Source organism: Nicotiana tabacum, chromosome 13, assembly GCF_000715075.1.
Source record: "Nicotiana tabacum cultivar K326 chromosome 13, ASM71507v2, whole genome shotgun sequence".
Classification (NCBI taxonomy): domain Eukaryota; kingdom Viridiplantae; phylum Streptophyta; class Magnoliopsida; order Solanales; family Solanaceae; genus Nicotiana; species Nicotiana tabacum.
Genome location: NC_134092.1, coordinates 47,528,544 through 47,547,707, shown reverse-complemented (window position 1 = coordinate 47,547,707; position 19,164 = coordinate 47,528,544). Strand labels below are relative to the sequence as shown.

General features: G+C 40.0%; 1 pseudogene; it reads right to left on the bottom strand.

Annotated features, from left to right (window-relative positions):
* LOC142168110 (DNA-directed RNA polymerase subunit beta-like) overlaps window positions 1-19,164 on the bottom strand; it is a 72,109-nt pseudogene that overhangs the window by 42,278 nt on the left and 10,667 nt on the right.

The following is a 19,164-nucleotide window of genomic DNA, read 5'->3' as shown; positions in this document are numbered from 1 at the left end:
GAGGGTCAAAATTCACCATTAGCACCCAATGTGACTCAGCTGTTATAACACACGCCAATAGTTCCAAATTTTTGACTAACTCCTTAAATTTCCAAATATTTCGCCAGAGTCTCCCCTATAATTAGGGCCTATCCACCTGCCAGAGAATTCCAAAACCAGTCCTAACAACATAACCATAACACAACGATGTAGAACAATAGGGAAACAACACCGTCCACAATGCCATTAAACATTACATTACCAAGGAGGAGCAACCTTAACATAAGCCGTATAGGGGAAACATAATTTATAGAAAGTTAACTTTCAACATCATGGATACAATTACATAACTATTCAAATACATTAGGATACTTCTTCTTCATCTCTTCCTTGGCCTTCCAGGTGGCCTCTTCGACTTATTGGTTTTGCCATAACACTTTCATGGAGGAAATCTATTTATTCCTCAAATTTCGAACTTGCCTATCAAGAATTGCAATTGGAATTTCTTCATAAGTCAATTCTTCATTAACCTCAACTGTATCAACCGGAACAATGAGCGATGGATCCCCAACCACCTTCTTCAACATGGATACGTGGAACACCGGGTGCACTAAAGACATCTCTGGAGGTAGTTCAAGCCTGTACGCCACCCGACCAATCCACTGAATGATTCTGTATGGTCCTACATACCACGGACTCAACTTCCCTTTCTTACCAAACCACATTATGACCTCTATGGGGGAAACCTTCAAGAATACCCAATTATCCTATTTGAACTCCAAATCCCTACGACGCACATCCGAATAGGAATTTTGACGACTTTGAGCAGTTTCTAACCGATCCTTAATGATCCTAACCTTCTCCATATCCTGATGCACGAGGTCTGGTCCTGTCAACTCTGCTTCCTCAATCTCAAACCACCCAATGCGAGACCTATATCTCTTACCATATAAAGCCTCGAATGGTGCCATCTGAATACTAGCATGATAACTATTGTTGTAGGAAAATTCTACGATTGGCAAATGATCATCCTAGCTACCCTTGAAGTCAAGAACATAAGCGCGCAAGATATCCTCAAGCGTCTGAATAGTCCGCTCTGCCTGCCCGTCAGTCTGCGAGTGAAAGGCTGTACTAAGATTCACCTAATTACCCAAACCTTGCTGAAATTTCTTCCAAAAGTTAGTTGTGAATTGTGCCCATCGATCTTAGATAATAGAAACTGGAGTGCCATGCAACCTGACTATTTCCTTGATATACGACTGAGCATACTGTTCTACAGTGTTGGTAGCCTTAATAGGTAAGAAGTGAGCTGATTTCATGAGTCGATCCACAATCACCCAAATCGAGTCATACTTACAAGGCGTGCGAGGTAGTCCCACCACAAAGTCCATATTGATCATTTCCCACTTCCACATTGGAATTTCTATGTTTTGTGCCAACCCACCGGGCCGTTGGTGTTCGGCCTTTACTTGTTGACAATTTGGGCATCTCACCACAAAGTCCGCTACACTCCTCTTCATATCATTGCACCAGTAGATTTCCTTAAGATCATGATACATCTTTGTAGAGCTCGGGTGCACGGAATACCTAGAAGTGTGAGCCTCGGTCATGATTCTTTCCTGGAGACCATCCACATTTGGAACACATAGCCACCCTTGGTAACTTAGTGTACCATCATCCATGCCAAGAGAAAAGGCTATGGTATTATGTTTATGAATCCCCTACCAATAATGGGTCGTTGTACTGCTTTTCCTTGACTTCCACAACAAGCGATAATTCAGCCCTATTTTGCACAATCACTCCTCCTTCACTAGAATCCGCAAGACGAACTCCCAAACTACCTAAACGATGAACCTCCTTGGACAACAACCTTTGATATGCCTCCAAGTAAGCCAAACTACCCATAGATTTTCAGCTAAGAGCATCCGCTACAATATTAGCCTTCTCCGGATGATACAGAATATCGATGTCATAATCCTTGAGTAACTCAAGACATATTCACTGCCTCAAACTCAATTCCTTATGTTTGAAAATGTATTGGAGGCTCTTATGGTCCGTGAATATATCCACATGGACCCTATACAGATAATGGCACCAAATCTTCAATGCAATACCACTCCCACAAGCTCTAAATCATGTGTTGGATAATTCTTTTCATGTTTCTTAAGTTTTCTTAAAGCATAAACTATCACCTTGCCATGTTGCATTAACAAACACCCAAGTCCGATTCTTGAAGCATCACAATATACCATAAACCCATCTGTACCTTCTGGTAGGGTCAACACCGGTGCCGTAGTTAATCTTGATTTCAACTCTTGGAAGCTCCTTTCACAAGCATCTGACCATTGGAACTTAACCGCCTTCTGCATCAATTTAGTAAATGGAGAGGCAAGAGTGGAGAACCCCTCCACAAATTTCCTGTAATACTTGGTTAAGCCCAAGAAACTACGAATCTCTGTTGGAGTTGTAGGTCTAGGCAAATTCTTCATAGCTGCAATCTTTTGAGGATCAACCTTAATTCCTTCTCTGGAGATGACATGACCCAAGAATGTAACAGAGTCAAGCCAAAATTTCGAAAACTTCACATACAACTTGTGTTGATATAGAGTCTATAGAACTGCCCTGAGATGATTGGCATGGTCCCCTCGACTTTGTGAATATACCAGAATATCATCAATGAACATTATCACAAAGGAGTCAAGAAAAGGCTTGAAGAATCGATTCATGAGGTCCATGAAAGCTGCTAGGTCATTTGTTAGCCAACAAGACATTACCAGAAATTCAAATTGCCCATACTGGGTCCTGAAAGCTATTCTCGGAATATCCTACTCCCTGATCTTCAATTGGTGATACACAGATCTTAAATTAATCTTGGAGAAATACTTAGCACCCTGCAATTGGTCAAACAAATCATCTATCCTTGGCAGTGGGTACTTATTCTTGATCGTGACATTGTTGAGCTGCCGATAGTCAATGCACATTCTTAATGACCCATCTTTCTTTCTTACAAAGAGGACCGGTGCGCCCCAAGGTGACACACTCATCAACACTTAAGCCTACTTCAGCACCACAAAACCCGGGGTTTTAGGTAAAAATTTATGGGGCCTTACATCTTCCCCCGCTTAAGATCATCCGTCCTCGAATGTGGGCCAAAATCTGCCATTAGAAACCAATGTAACTCAGCTGCTATAACACACCAGCAGTTCCAACTTTTGACTAACTCCCCAAATTTCCAAAATTTTCGCTAGAGTTTCCCCTGTAACTGGGCCTATCCAGCTGTCAGATAATCCTAGAAACCAACCCTAACAACATATACATGAACCAATGACATAACATAACATAAACACAACGGCAACCGTGGCCCTACGAGCAGTATATCACCAAAAAGGAACACCCTTAACATCAACTGTACAAATGATACATAATTCATAGAAGGTAAACTCTTAACACATTTTGTTTTATAGAACAAAACTTTATAAATACATGGTTATTCAAACAAATGAGGGTATTTCTTCTTCATTTCTTCCTCGGCCTCCCAGATGGCCTCGCCAACCTGTTGGTTTCGCCATAGTACTTTCACGGAGGCAATCTCTTTGTTCCTTAACTTTCGAACTTGCCTATCAAGAATGGCAACTGGAATTTCTTCATAAGTCAATTCTTCATTTACCTCAATAGTCTCAACCGGAACAATAAGCGACGGATCTCTAACCACCTTCTTCAACATGGATACATGAAACACCGGGTGCACTAAAGACATCTCTGGAGGTAGTTCTAGCCTATAAGCCACCTGGACAATCCTCTGAATGCTTCTGTACGGTCCGACATACCTCAGACTCAATTTTCCTTTCTTACCAAATCGCATTATACCCTTCATAGGTGAAACCTTCAAGAATACCCAATCATCTTCTTTGAACTCCAAATCCCTATGACATATATCCGAATAGGACTTCTGACGACTCTGGGTAGTTCTCAACCGTTCTATAATAATCTTAAACTTTTCTATAGCCTGATGCACGAGGTCTGACCCTATCAACTCTGCTTCCCCAATCTCGAACCACCCAATGGGAGATCTACATGTCCTACCATATAAAGCCTCGAACGATACCATCTGAATGCTAGCATGATAACTGTTGTTGTAGGAAACCTCTATGAGCGGCAAATGATCATCCCAACTACCCTTGAAGTCAAGAACATAAGCGCCCAACATATCCTCAAGCATCTGAATAGTCCGCTCTGCCTGCCCGTCAGTCTGCGGGTGAAATGCTGTACTAAGATTCACCTGAGTACCCAAACCTTGCTGAAAATTCTTCCAAAAATTAGCTGTGAACTGTTCCCCTCTATATGAGATAATAGAAACTGGAGTGCCATGCAACCTGACTATATCCTTGATATACAACTGAGCATACTGTTCTGCTGGGTCGGTAGCCTTAATAGTAAGAACTGTGCTAATTTCGTGAGCCGGTCCACAATTACCCAAATCGAATCGAACTTACCAGGCGTGTGAGGTAGTTCCACCACAAAGTCCATATTGATCATCTCCCACTTTCACATTGGAATTTCTATGTTCTGTGCCAACACATCGGGCCTTTGGTGCTCGGCCTTCACTTGCTAACAATTTGGACATCTTGCCACAAAGTCTGCTACATTCCTCTCCATATCATTCCACCAGTAGACTTCCCTAAGATCATGATACATCTTTGTAGAGACCGGGTGCACGGTATACCTAGAAGTGTGAGCCTTGGTCATGATTCTTTCCCGGAGACCATCCACATTTGGAACACATAGTCGCCCTTGGTACCTTAGTGTACCATCATACACGCCAAGAGAAAAGGACATGGTCTTATGTTTATGAATTCCCTCCTTCAATTGTACCAATAATGGATCATTGTATTGCTTCTCCTTGACTTCCACCACAAGCGATGATTCAACCCTATTTTGCACAATCACCCCTCCTTCACTTGAGTCCACAAGACGAACTCCAAAACTAGCCACCTGATAAACCTCTTTGGCCAACGACCTTTGATATGCCTCCAAGTGAGCCAAACTACCTATAGATTTCTAGCTAAGAGCATCCATAACAACATTAGCCTTCCCGGATGATACAAAATATCAATGTCATAATCCTTGAGTAACTTAAGCCATCTTCTCTGCCTCAGATTCAATTCCTTCTGTTTGAAAATATATTGAAGGCTCTTATGGTCCGTGAATATATCCACATGGACCCCATACAAATAATGACCTCAAATCTTCAACGCAACGACCACCGCTGCAATCTCTAAGTCATGGGTTGGATAGTTTTTTTCATGATTCTTGAGTTGCCTAGAAGCATAAGCTATCACCTTGCCATGTTGCATTAATACACACCCAAGTCCGATTCTTGAAGCATCACAATATACCACAAACCCATATGTACCCTCTGATAGGGTCAATACTAGTGCCGTAGTCAATCTTGATTTCAACTCCTGGAAGCTTCTTTCACAAACATCTAACCATTGGAACTTAACCCCCTTCTGTGTCAATTTAGTCAGCGGAGAGGCAAGAGTAAAGAACCCCTTTACAAACTTCATGTAATATCCAGCTAAGACCAAGAAACTACGAATCTCTGTTGGGGTAGTAGTTCTAGGCCAATTCTTCACAGCTGCAATCTTCTGAAGATCAATCTCAATTCCTTCTTTGGAGATGACATAACCCTAGAGCATGACAGATTCAAGCCAAAATTCATATTTCGAAAGCTTCGCATATAACTTGTGCTGGTATAGAGTCTACAGAACTACCCTGAGATGACCGACATGGTCCTCTCAACTTCACAAATATAAAAGGATATCGCCAATAAACACTATCACTAATGAGTCAAGAAAAGGCTTGAAGACTCGATGCATAAGATCCATGAAAACTGTTGGGGCATTTGTTAGCCCAAAAGACATTACCAAAAATTCAAAGTACCTATACCGGGTCCTGAAAGCTGTTCTCAGAATATCCTACTCCCTGATCTTCAATTGGTGATACCCGGATCTTAAATCGATCTTGGAGAAGTACTTATCACCCTGCAATTGATCAACCAAGTCATCTATCTTTGGCAGTGGGTATTTATTCTTGATTGTAACCTTGTTGAGCTGCCGATAATCAATACACATCCTTAATGACCCATCTTTATTTCTTACAAAGAGGACCGGTGCGCCCCAAAGCGACATACTCGACCGGATGAAACCCTTCTCTAACAAATCCTTCAATTGTTCTTTTAGCTCCTTCAATTCTGTTGGTGCCATTATGTAGGGTGGAATGGATATAGGCTGTGTGCCTGGCATCACATCAATCCTAAAATTAGTCTCCCTGTCTGGCAGGATCCCAGGGAGCTCATCCGGAAAGACCTCCGGAAATTCATTCATAATTGGCATAGACTCAAGTGTAGGTGCCTCAACATCGGTGTCCGTAACCCAGACCAAATGGTAGATACACCCTTTGTTAATCATCTTCGTGGCCTTAAGGTAAGAAATAAACCTACCCTTTGGCACCACATCATCCCCCTTCCATTCAATCACTAACTCATTTGGAAATTCAAACCTAACTGTCCTGGTTTGACAATCAATCTTAGCGAAACATGAATAAAACCAGTCCATCCCCATTATTACATCAAAATCAACCATCCCCAATTCAATGAGATCGGCCAGGGTGTCCCGGCCACACACCGTGACAACACAATACCTATAAACCCTCGTGGCCATAATAGACTCGCCAACCAGAGTAGATACAGATAACGGCTCATGAAGTTGTTCTGGTTCTATCCCAAATTCCATAGTAACATAAGGAGTGACATAGGATAAAGTAGAACTACGATCAATAAGAGCATATACATCATGGGATTGGACAGTCAATATACCTGTGACAACATCTGGAGAAGCCTCTGAATCCCGACGCCTCCGCATTGCATAAAATCTACTGGGTCCTCCCGAACTTTGTGTACCACCCCTAGCTATACCACGCCCTGTGGGTGTTGGGGTTCCTCGAGCTGGAGGCGGTGTTGTGGATGTAGTAGCTGCAGAACTAGCTGGCTACGCTGCACTTCTACCTATTATCCGGCGGGACGAGCGGCAATCCTTCTGAATGTGATCCCTCATACCACACCCGTAGCATATAGGTAGGTCCATGAAGTAGACCCTAAAGTGCATCCTCCCACACTTGGGGCATGGGGGCCTCCGCTGCTGCTAGAATCTCTCTCCAGGATGACCCTGCTGGTGGGGTCCCTTGTTGCCTTGACTAGGCCCAGATGGCTGTGCACTCATCGAAGACTGAGCAAATGGATGAGATGGCCCTGATTACCCTCCCCTAAATGCTGATCTACCTCCACCACCACTGTAGGAATCACCAAGTTGCCCACAAATCGGGCCTTACTGCTACCCTCACGCTCTATTTTATTTTTCAGTTTACGGTTCTCTATAGCTTGAGCAAATGCCACCATCTTACCATAGTTTATATCAGAATTCAAGGAAGTTGTAGCGGCCTCATTAATAACCAAGGGGCTAAGGCCCTGCACAAACCGGCGCACTCTAGCCTCCATAGTGGGTAACATGTGAATAGCATACTTTGACAGGCGTGCGAACTTCATATGGTACTCGCACACACTCATGCTACCCTGCTTCAGGCTCTCAAACTCAGAGGCACGGGCCGCCTTAGTCTCAGCAGGCAAGAAATGATCCATAAAGGCATCAGTGAACTCACTCCACCTCACCGAAGGGCTTCCCTCTTCACGAAACTCCTCCCACATCTCAAACCAAGAATAGGTCACCCATTTCAGGCGGTGGGAGGCCAACTCCACTCCCTCCGTCTTAGTAGTACGCATAACTCGGAGAGTCTTGTGCATCTCAACAATGAAGCCCTGGTGTCCTCCTTAGGATCAGTACCTGTGAACACTTGAGGATCCAACTAGAGAAACATGTTCACCTATGGAACTAGCGGAATCCCCTGGATGACTAGAAGAAGTGGGTGCAATATTTGATCTCTTGGCTTGGGAGGCCACTATCTGAGCCAACATCTGTATAGCTCCCCTAAGATTCCCATCAGAAACACCGGGACCAAAAACTGGAGCTGGAGGTGGAACTGGAATATCAGTTGGAGGGACCGTTGCACCCTCATTAGGTGTAGGAACTGGTGCAGTCTGAGCAAGAATAGTAGATTCAGGCGGTGTAGTAATTGGGGGAATATCCTCACCCCCGGGTGCTCACCCGCATCATCAAATATAGAATAAACTACCACTCCTGGGGTGACACCGGCTCCTTAACCAATTATTGCATTCTTCCTAGGCTCCATGTACTGAAATTTAGAGCAAAGCACGAGTTAAAAGAGGAACAATCTTACAATCAACATTATTGCACGATCGAGAACATCAAAGAAGGGTATTATTCCTAAATGCCCAAGTTGTAACAACCCGACCGGTCATTTTGAGAGTATTAGCCCCGAACCCCAATTTATTGGTCCCTCTATCTAATTTTGTGGTTACGTGCCTTGCCAGGAGGTTTGATTTTTGGTTTCAGAGTGAGACGGGACACATAGTCCCTAAATTGAAAGTTTATGTTCTAGGAATTGACCATAGTTTGAATTGTGTGAATACGACTCCGGAATGGAGTTCCGACAGTCCCAATAGCTCTGTAGGGTGATTTTTGTCTTAGGAGTTTGATCGGAAGTGGATTTTTTGATATTGGGATCGGATTTTGATTTTGGAAGTTGGAGTAGATCCATAATGTCAATTATGACTTGTGTGCAAAATTTGAGGTCAATTGGACGTGATTTGATAGGTTTCGGCGTTGAATGCAGAAGTTAGAAGTTCTAAAGTTCATTAGGCTTGAATCGATGCGCAATTCATATTTTTAGTGTTGTTCGATGTGATTTGAAGGCTTGAATAAGTTCTTATAATGTTTTAGGACTTGTTAGTATATTCAGACAGAGCCCCGGGTGTGATTCAAATTAAATCCGGAATAATATTGGACTTGTGGAAAAATAAAAGCTAAAGCATTGTTGTGTCTGGTGCAAGGCACCTGCGCACTTTGGGCCGCAGGTGCGGTACCGTAGAAGCGGCCATCGAGCTGCAAAAGCAAAATTAGACTTCCCAGCTAAGACCACAGATGCGGTCAGAGTTCCGCAGAAGCAGACTCGCAAGGGCGATGGAGGAAGCACAGAAGCGGAAAGGCTAGCCAAGCCTAGGGTCGCAGAAGCGGAGCCCTTTCGTAGAAGCGAGAGCGCAGATGCACATTTTTGTTCGCAGAAGCAGAAGTTGCTGGGCTAAGTGAGAACCGCACCTGCGATGGAAATTCCGCAAGTGCGGAGTCCGCAGATGCAGATGTGGGTTCAAAGGTGTGACTTTACTGGGCAGAAAAGGCCTAAATTTGAGGGTTTGATCTCACTTTGATTTTTGGACTTAGAGAGCTCGGTTTGTGGCGATGTTTCGAGAGATTTGAAAGGAAATCATTGGGGTAAGAAATTCTCACTCGGCTTTGTCTATATTACACGAATCTATTGTTGTTTTCATCATTTAATTAGTGTTTTAGTTGGAAATTTGAGGAAAAATTGGGAAAACTTCTTAGGCTAAAATTTGGGGATTTGAAAGGCGATTTGAGGTCAGATTTGAGTAATTCTTATATGGTTGGACTCGATATTGACTAGGTGTTCGGATTTTATAATTTTGGTCTGGTTCCGAGATGTGGGCCCGAATCGACTTTTGGAGCGATTTTTCAATTCTTTGCTAAAGTCGTAGTTTCATTATTTAAATTAGTTTCTTATAGTTATATTTATAGTATGTAATTGTTTTGGCTAGATTCGAGCCGATCAGAGTTTGAAAATCAAGGGAAAGGCCTTCTTATTGATTGATTGAGCGAGGTTTGAGGTAAGTGACTTGTCTAACCTTGTGTGGGGGAAATTCCCCTTAGGATTTGATACTGTTATGGTATTTGTAATATGTGAAGGCCGTGTACGCGAGGTGACGAGTGCGTACTCGGGCTAAATGTTGAAAAATACGATTTTTGCTAAATAGTTCCCTTTTATTCCCTTAATTGAGTTACTCTGGCACGTGTAGTCATCATGTTTAGCCTAATATCACATGTCTACGTGTCTTATCTCTTACTTGCAATTTATGCAACATGTTTAGTTGAATTACCTGTTTTCTTGATTTCATATCAGTCTTTAACTGTAGGATTCCTTGCTATACTTTGATCATTCCAATTGTTATGTGTTGTTTTCGTGATTTTTGGTTGAGATAACTGTTTGGTGCTGGCACGAGGTTTCTGCCATGCGGAGTATTATTATGGCACGAGGTTTCTACCGTGCAGAGTGTTATCGTGGCACGAGGTTTCTGCCGTGTGGAGTGTTATTGTGGTACGAGGTTTTTACCGTGCGATTATCATTGGTTGCACGAGGTTTTTGCCATGCTGTTGTGAGATATTTTATTTTGGGACTACGAGGCGGTACCTCGGGAGTGACCCGTATTGTTTACCTCTTTTTGCTGCATTGTTGTTGTTGCTGTTGTTGTTCCTTAACTTTTAAGATTGTGCTTCCTTACGTGTTGTAATTGTCTTCTTTGATTCTGTGTTGTTATCTTCTGTGAATTTCTAGTTACACATCTCTGTCATTTCATTACATCATTTTATCTTCTGCCTTGTTTTCCTATTATTTTCAGTAGGGTCCTGACCTGACCTTACTACTACACCGAGGTTAGGCTTTGCAATTATTGGGTACCGTTGTGGTGTACTCATACTACTCTTCTGCACATCTTTTTATGCAGATACAGGTTCTTCCTACCAGACCAGGTATCAGTGAGCTAGCCCATGCGTAGAGACTTCAAGGTATATCTGCCAGTGTCCGCAGACCTCGGAGTCTCCCTCTATCTTTATTATGTTGTTTTCCTTATTCTCATTAGACTCTGATATATAGAGATATTTAGCATTTCCCTTTAGAGCTTGTGAATTATTTCTACCGGATTTTGGGAGTTGTAACTATTTTGAATCATAGTTTTTATTTATTTCAGATGATGGGGTTTGAGTTTCACCTTTATATTCAGTTATTCCGCAAAATTGTTAGGCTTACCTAGTCTTAGAGACTAGGTGCCATCACGACATCCTCAGAGGAAAATTGGGGTCGTGACACAAGTAGCCTCCTAATTATAGATGTGGTCGACAAGACACCGACAAGAAAGACTCTACTAGACACGGCTCCGATACATCCTAGGACACTTTAAAACCTTAGGTTCTGATACCAAGTTTGTTACACCCTGACCTCGGGGAGTGCGACCGGCGTTCAACCGAGATAACCCGGTCGAGCAAGCCTGCTAGATTGGTTTCTAACCAACTCACCCATAAATAAAGAGAATATAAACTTAATTAATTAACACCAAGAGGGTTCATGAACAATACTAATTCCATCACCATTAGTTACCTCACTTATAAAGTCTCAAAATACATACACTTTCATAGTTTGAAGTGGAACATGTAATACGCATACGACATTACTATCTTGACTTTCCCAATACCATTACACAACTCATACCATGTCTACGGAGCCTCTAATAGACACAAAAGAGTACAATAATAGTGCCGGCAATAAGGCTCCGGCTATACCTCAAAACATAATACACAAAGAACAAAAGATGAACGATCCCGAAATGAAGTGCGGCTCACCAAGTCAACTGGGAAGAGAGTGTACCGCTATCACTGGTCAATGCCTTCTGTTGTTGAACCACCTGCATCCATAAAAGATGCAGCACCTCAGAAAAAAGGGACGCTAGTACATATCGAATAATACTAGTATGAAAACCAAACACCTATGCAAGGACTTAGAAATGCAACATGAATATGATGAATCTTGGTAACAATAAAAAACTTAGATAGCTGTTAAAGCCATAACAAATTTATTAAGAGCTTTCAATAACATTTATAATTATTTTTAAGTCGGGGATCCTCTGCAACTACCTTTATACAAAGCGGCCCTGCCGCCTCACCCCAATGTATGCGGGTGGAGGTGCAATCACAATACCAGAAACTCTACATAAAGCGGCTATGCCGCCTCACCCCAATGTATGCGGGTGGAGGTGTATTCACAATGCCACACTTCGGATTCCTAAAACGATAATAGTTTGTACAAAAGAGTTCCCTTTCAAATCAACCATTTGGCAACTTTAGCCTTAGCAAGTGTAAGTTCATAAGGTTTCTTCATATGAGAAATAAGTGTTTAATCACATTTATTTTATGTAAGATCTTTTTTCCAAAAGGGGTATAACATAATTAAGTCAAAAATAGAGAATCATTAACACACGAGGGTTCTAACACGTTATATCAATCAGAAATCAATTTTACTAGTTTGAATACCCCACATCAATAGCGTTCTATGTTCGAACTTCACACGATGGAGTTTTGTAAGAACACGAGAATTCCAATACCAGAAAAAGAATTTAGCCTTCATACCTCGAAAGAGCTTTTTGTAGTGCCACAATAATGTCCCAACACTCCTAATAATGCCAATATATAAAGGAGGACAGAATTATAAGTACGATTAGAGAAATTCGCATGGCAAGGGATGTTACAGTTATGACCCGACCTTTCCCTCAACTATTTCAACAACAAAATCACCCAAGATTGTTCAACAACTTCCCCGCAGTCTCTATTAGCTCATGTATGTGATAACATCTACCCTCATCACCCACAATCAACACAAATCCGAAATTGAAGATTTGGGGGAAGAAATTCTTACCCTTTGAAGCCCTAACAAGTTCCTTTTGATGAAATTCCCAAGGTTTGATCAGAGTAGAGTAGTGAAATCCTTAATCCTTCCTTTCCTCTCTCCAGAATAGCCCTCTCTTCTCTCTAAAATATCAAATAGTCCCCCAAAAATGAACCCTTAGGCTAGATAAATGAAATAGGGGTCGGGTTATAAGATTGGAAAAATGGAGCCCCGACATAAATCGGCAGTCACATATGCGACCGTATAACCCTTCCGCGGTCCGCAAAATAGACCGCATAATGGGCCTCCAGAACTGGGCGTTTCTGCTTCACTCTACGATAGGTCTGCAGTCCGCAGAACAATTCTGCAGTCGCATAATGGACCGCAGAACCTCCTTTCGAAATTTCTCATGCTGGATATGCGATGGGATTTGCGGCCCCGCAAAATGGTTCTGCGGCCGCATAATGGTGCTCAAAATTGGCAAATCTTTCTGCTTCAATCCGCGGCCGATCTGCGGTCCGCAAACTGGTTCTGCAGTCGCATAGTGGACCGCAGAACTGCCATGTTTTGCAAACGTTTTGCTTCAACTCCTCGACGCACTGAGCAACCCCAAAACTTCATACCGCTAAGAGCTTGCTCGCCGCGAAGAATTTCTACAATCCTCAAACATATTAGCTTACCTCGGCACCACAAAACCTCGGATTTTAGGTAAACTTTTACGGGACCTTACAGTACACATACCCAGAGTTGTTTCTACAAATTATATACATTACCCCTTAAAAGGCTCCAAATCCATTATTAGTCTTCAATCAAGGGATTTAGTTACACATTTTTCCTTTTTTTCTTTCATCTCTTCTCTCAATCTTATTTTGCCACCTCCTTCACTCTTCTTCTACTATAATCTCTCCCTCTTCTTCTTCCGTCAACTCTCCTCTCCTATTTCCCTTTTCTTTTGTCGATAGCTTTATTTTCTTCACATTTATGACGCCAATGGTGAGACAGAGGTAATTGACAGTGTTGAATTGGCAACGATCATCGTAAACAACAAATTTGATAACAACTAACAAATTTCATATAATTTGATACAATTGATTTCTGGTTATAAAACTGTTAAATTATACCGAATTTACACAAATTTTTACAACTGACAACTTTCATAAAATGTTAAATTTCATAAGATCTCTGAATGTTAATCACCAAGCAATTGTATCAAATCTATATGAATTTCATAAACCTTTGCATTTCAATCATCAAGCTGTCAAATTGGTTCAGTAGTTATACAACTTATTTACATATTTCATATGAATTTTGTCACGTCCCGAACCTGGAGCGAGACCGGCACTCGGTGCCTCATCTATCCTCGCATACCAACTTACGACTAAGGGGCTCTGGACATATAATGTCATACTTTGGCCATGGGCCACATTGCAAGACAATTGCGAATACTGACTAAATATCAATAAAAAGTTGGGCCGACAAGGCCGTCATAACTATTACTGCTGACAATCCAACAAAATGTACATAAAAGGCCTACAAGCCCAATATACTGCATTAACTGACATGATATGTCTACAAGCCTCTACTGATGGATATACTGTGATCGGAACAAGACTCCGACCTACTCATAACATACATACACACACACACATATATATATATATATATACACACACACAAAGATGTACGTAAAGCTCTAGACCCGGCAACTCCGAAGGGTATAGAGCTTACCGATCAAGCTGAACTTGGGCAACACCTAATAAGGAGGTCTACCCGTCTGTCTGAACCTGCATGCATGAAATGCAGCGCCCCCAGAAAAGGGACGTCAGTACGAAATAATGTATCGAGTATGTAAGACACTATACTAAAAGTTGAAACTGAATTGATAATATAATAACTGAAAGCAGCTGGAAGTCAATGATAATATGAAGATATGCTTACCTGCCGATACTGACTCAACTCTCTCAATATAGTAAGTAAAATAGCTGTCCGGCCTTATAAGGCTCGGTATATATATAACTGCTCTGCCGTAGTAGGCTCGCTCATAGGCGCTCGGCCATACTAGGCTCTTTATCTCGGCCAACTGGGCTCGCTCATAGGCGTTCGGCCACAGTAGGCTCGGTATATAATTTACCATCTGATAAGAGGTTGCCCAATAGGGGCCTGCCCATCGATTATAGCTCGACGGTAATGAAAATACTGTAATACTGTATATATAGATTTTCTGCTCTCTTGACTGGAAAAAAAATACTCAATTGAATATGAAATCCCAATGAGGTGAATATTGTAACTTACAAGACTAGGAAAATATACATAAATTCCGGGACATGAATTTTTTTTTATACCTCGTTATCAAACTTGTGTAATTACGAGATCATGTAAAGTGAAGGAAGATCTTAGCCTTAACATACCTGAGTCGATTCTCTTGACAATCCCTCTAACACACGTTAATTGTGACAACACGTAACGGCAAGATCAGAATAGGAAAAAATCCGTATAATATTCTTGAGAAAAATTACACCGTACTCCATTATAATTGCAAAGTCTCACTTTGATTTGAATTGTTAAGATCTGATCTTACATAGTTGACTTAGGTTCGTGACTTATGTTTGTAATATACAAACACTTATGTTTAAATGTATATGAGAATGGGTATTTTGACTTATGTTTCTTAAGGGATTGTTATGACTCACGTACATGTGTCATTCCTTTATCAAAAATGGAAATGACTTACTTCTTTAAGACTTGCCACCTATAGTGACTTATGAGTCACAATTTTTGAGTTAGTTTGCTGCCACGTGGGGATATTTTATCTCAATCATATTCTTTAATTAATCACCCACAACTCTTTAATTAACTAGGTAATGTCTAATTACCCAATAATTAATCAATTATTCACATAATTAAAAATTATCCCAAATTACGTAAAATATTGCTCATTTTTAGCATACCTTATACACCTCACTATCATGGCCATGTGGTACCTTTTATGGTATTAGTCCATAAATACCGGGTATTTTAGCTCGGGCCATATTTTATCCCAAAATATCAAACTTTGATGAAATTCATTTTCTTCAATTTGCTTACCCTTTCACCTTCACTAATTTACTCATCACTTGTTTAAACTAGTATAATGCTTATAATCACAAAATAATTTCATTCCCGAACTTGCGTCGATTAACTTATGACAAAATTTTATCGTACGAAAATACGGGATATAACAAATTTGATAAAAGTTTAATATATCTATAACAACTGACTATTTAAAATATAAATTTCATGCAATTAATCATACAATATACAACTTATTTATAATTTTCATACAATATTACTACAAAAAAATAATACAATCACAATAATATACAACTTAAATATAACACACACACACACACACACACACACACACACACACACACACACACATATATATATATATATATATATATATATATATATATATATATATATATATATATATATATATATATATATAGTTACAATAGAATACAACTGAAATATAATTTTTCTACAACTATAATACAACTTTAATATGTATCAACAACTTTATATAAAGGAGAGTCTTTATAACTTAAATACAAATTTCACATGACGATTTATATAATATATAACTTGTTTTCAATATTCATACAATATTCAAATAAAAACAAAATACAACTACAACAGAATACAACTTAAATATAATTTTAATACAAATTTCATGTAATTATAATACAACTTTAATACAAATTTTGTATGTATATTGTATATCATGTGTTTGTCATCTTCTTCGAGTTTCAATATGAAAATTCAGCCAAAAGTAACTTTAGTCTTTACCAAATACCCTCAAAACTGAGATATTTACTCCAAAAAATATCCCCAATTATTTGCAACAACATCCAATTCAAATAAATATTTTTGAAAACCTGAATTTGAATTCAATATTTTGAAACTTTTTAATGGCTGTCAATGGTGGAGAGTCAAACACCTTAAAAATTTAATGATTGACAACTTCAATTCAAACACCAATTGTGCAACATGAAAGGAACTAGCTAAGTTAAAACTCCATAGTTAAATGATTGAAATCCATTAATGAATTCCCTGAAGAAAAAAAGGATAAAGTAGATGAGAAAAGAGAGAGAGAAGTAGAGAAAATCGAAAGAAGAAAAACAGGGCTGGGGAGAGAGACGGAGAGAGAGAGAGCGCTGAAGAGGGAAACTGATATTCCCTATCAACTTGTAATAAAATTAAAATTTCAATAGTGAAGGTAAATAAGTTTAAAAAGTAGTATAGGTAAGTAAAAATTTCAATTTTATTGGGAAATTTACAATGTTGGACCTTTTCAAGGAATTATTTACATCAATAACACATCTTTTGGAATATTTTAAAAGTAATAATAACAGTTTAAATGAAATCTAGTCACCCTTTCAACTTTAAATTGTAAATTTTAAGGTTTGACAAAATTTGTCATATCTCTAAAAATTTCTATTTAAAAACAAATCTTTCCCTTTTTTTTAATTTTATATCCCCCAATCTTATCATGCATTTCCACCACTCCTATAAAACCTATTACTGCCTTTAAACCATCATCACTGCCCCCATCGCTCACCGAGAAAAAGGATCACTGAAGCAATAATAACTACCATCAACATCTGACCGAAAAAAACCATCTCCAATGTAGTCTGTCATGTTTCTTTATGAGTCTTTAATGTCCGTGAGTTCCCGGTGGTTGTTCTCCACGATCATTATTGCTCCTTCTTTTAAATACTTTCGGATGTAATGGTTTATATAATGACCCGATCAGTTATTTTGAGCATTTGCACTTCATTCGATGGTTTAAGGTTGTGAGTAGTTTCATATGGTGTATTATGACTTGCATGAATAGTCGGTTTGGCGTTCGAGTGGTTCCTAATTGATTTGGAAGAATGATTCTCATTTAGAAGCTTTAAGTTGGAAGAGTTGACCAAGTTTGACCAATTGTGTATTTAACCTCGAATCGAAGTTTTGATGATTCTGTTAGACCCGGATGGTGATTTTATACTTGGGCGTATTCCCAGATTTGTATTCGGATGTTTTTGGAAGGTTTTGGCGCTAACTGGCGAGAGTTGACAATTTGAAGGTTTGTAAAGTTCATACGTTTGACCAGGAGTTGACTTTGAGGCTATCGGGTTTGGATTGTTATTCTGAGAGTTGGAATAGGTTCGTTATGTCATTTAGAACTTGTGTGCAAAATTTGATGTCATTCCGAGTTGATTAGATATGGTTCGACATGAGTTTTGAAAGTTGAAAGTTCATTAGTTCATTAGGCTTGAATTAAGGTGTGATTCATAGTTTTGATGTTATTTGGTGTGATATGAGGCCTCGAGTAGGTCCGTATAATTTTTTGGGATTGGTTGGTATGATTGGACGGGGTCGTGAGAGGCTCGAGTGAGTTTCGAATGAGTTTCAGACAATATCTCCTTCATATGTGATTGTTGGTTTTCTGTTGGTTCTGGTGTTGCACATCTGCAGTTGGTTTTGCGTAGGTGCAGTGGTCATAAAAGAGGATTTTTGGTCACACCTGCGAAGAAGGCTTGAGCTTGGCGATGTCCGCAGGTGTGGAGTAATGGACGCATCCGCGAGTCTGCATAAGCTGTTCTTGTGCGCAGGAGCGCGAGCATAGTAGCACATATATTGTCGCAAAAGTGATGAGAAGCTGAGGTGAGTTGTTTCGCAGAAGCAGAGGTGTGGCCGCATATGCTGTTCCGCAAAAGCGTGTATCTAGTCGCAGATGCGACATAGCTGGCGGATTTGATATATTTGAGGGTTGAACTATTTTTATCACATTTTGAGTTAGAGAGCTCATTTGGACGATTCTGGAGGGGATTTTCATGATTTGGATTGGGGTAAGTATTTTTGACTCGGATTTGTTTATTTTTCATGATTCCAACCTCGATTTTAGTGTTTGATTGATGATTTGAATTGGAGAAATTGGGAATTTTAGTAAAACAATTTCGAAAACATAAAATGGTGATTTGAAGGTCGATTTGAGGTTGGAATTGGATGATTTTGATATGGTTGGACTCCTACCGGAATGGGTATTCGTAATTTGTTAGTTTTGGTGGGTTTCGGGGTGCGGGCCAGGAATTGACTTTTGATTTGACTTTTTGATTTTAGTTAAAAATCTTAACTTTACAACAACAACCCAGTGAGATCCAACAAGTGGGGTTTGGGGAGGGTAGTGTGTATGCAGATCTTACCCCTACTCCGGAGGAGTAGAGAGGCTGTTTCCAGTAGACCCTCAACACAAGAAGGAAAGAGACAGAAAGATCTTAACTTTATTAATCTAAATTGGTTTCTCTTGCATTTTTTGATAATATTAAGTCATTTTTTGCTAGATTTGAGCTGAGGAGAGGTGAATTTTAAAAGCAAAGCTATTTTTGAGTGATGAGTTGGCCTAATTGAGGTAAGTAACTTGCCTAACTTTGTGTTGGGGAACTACCCTGTAGGATT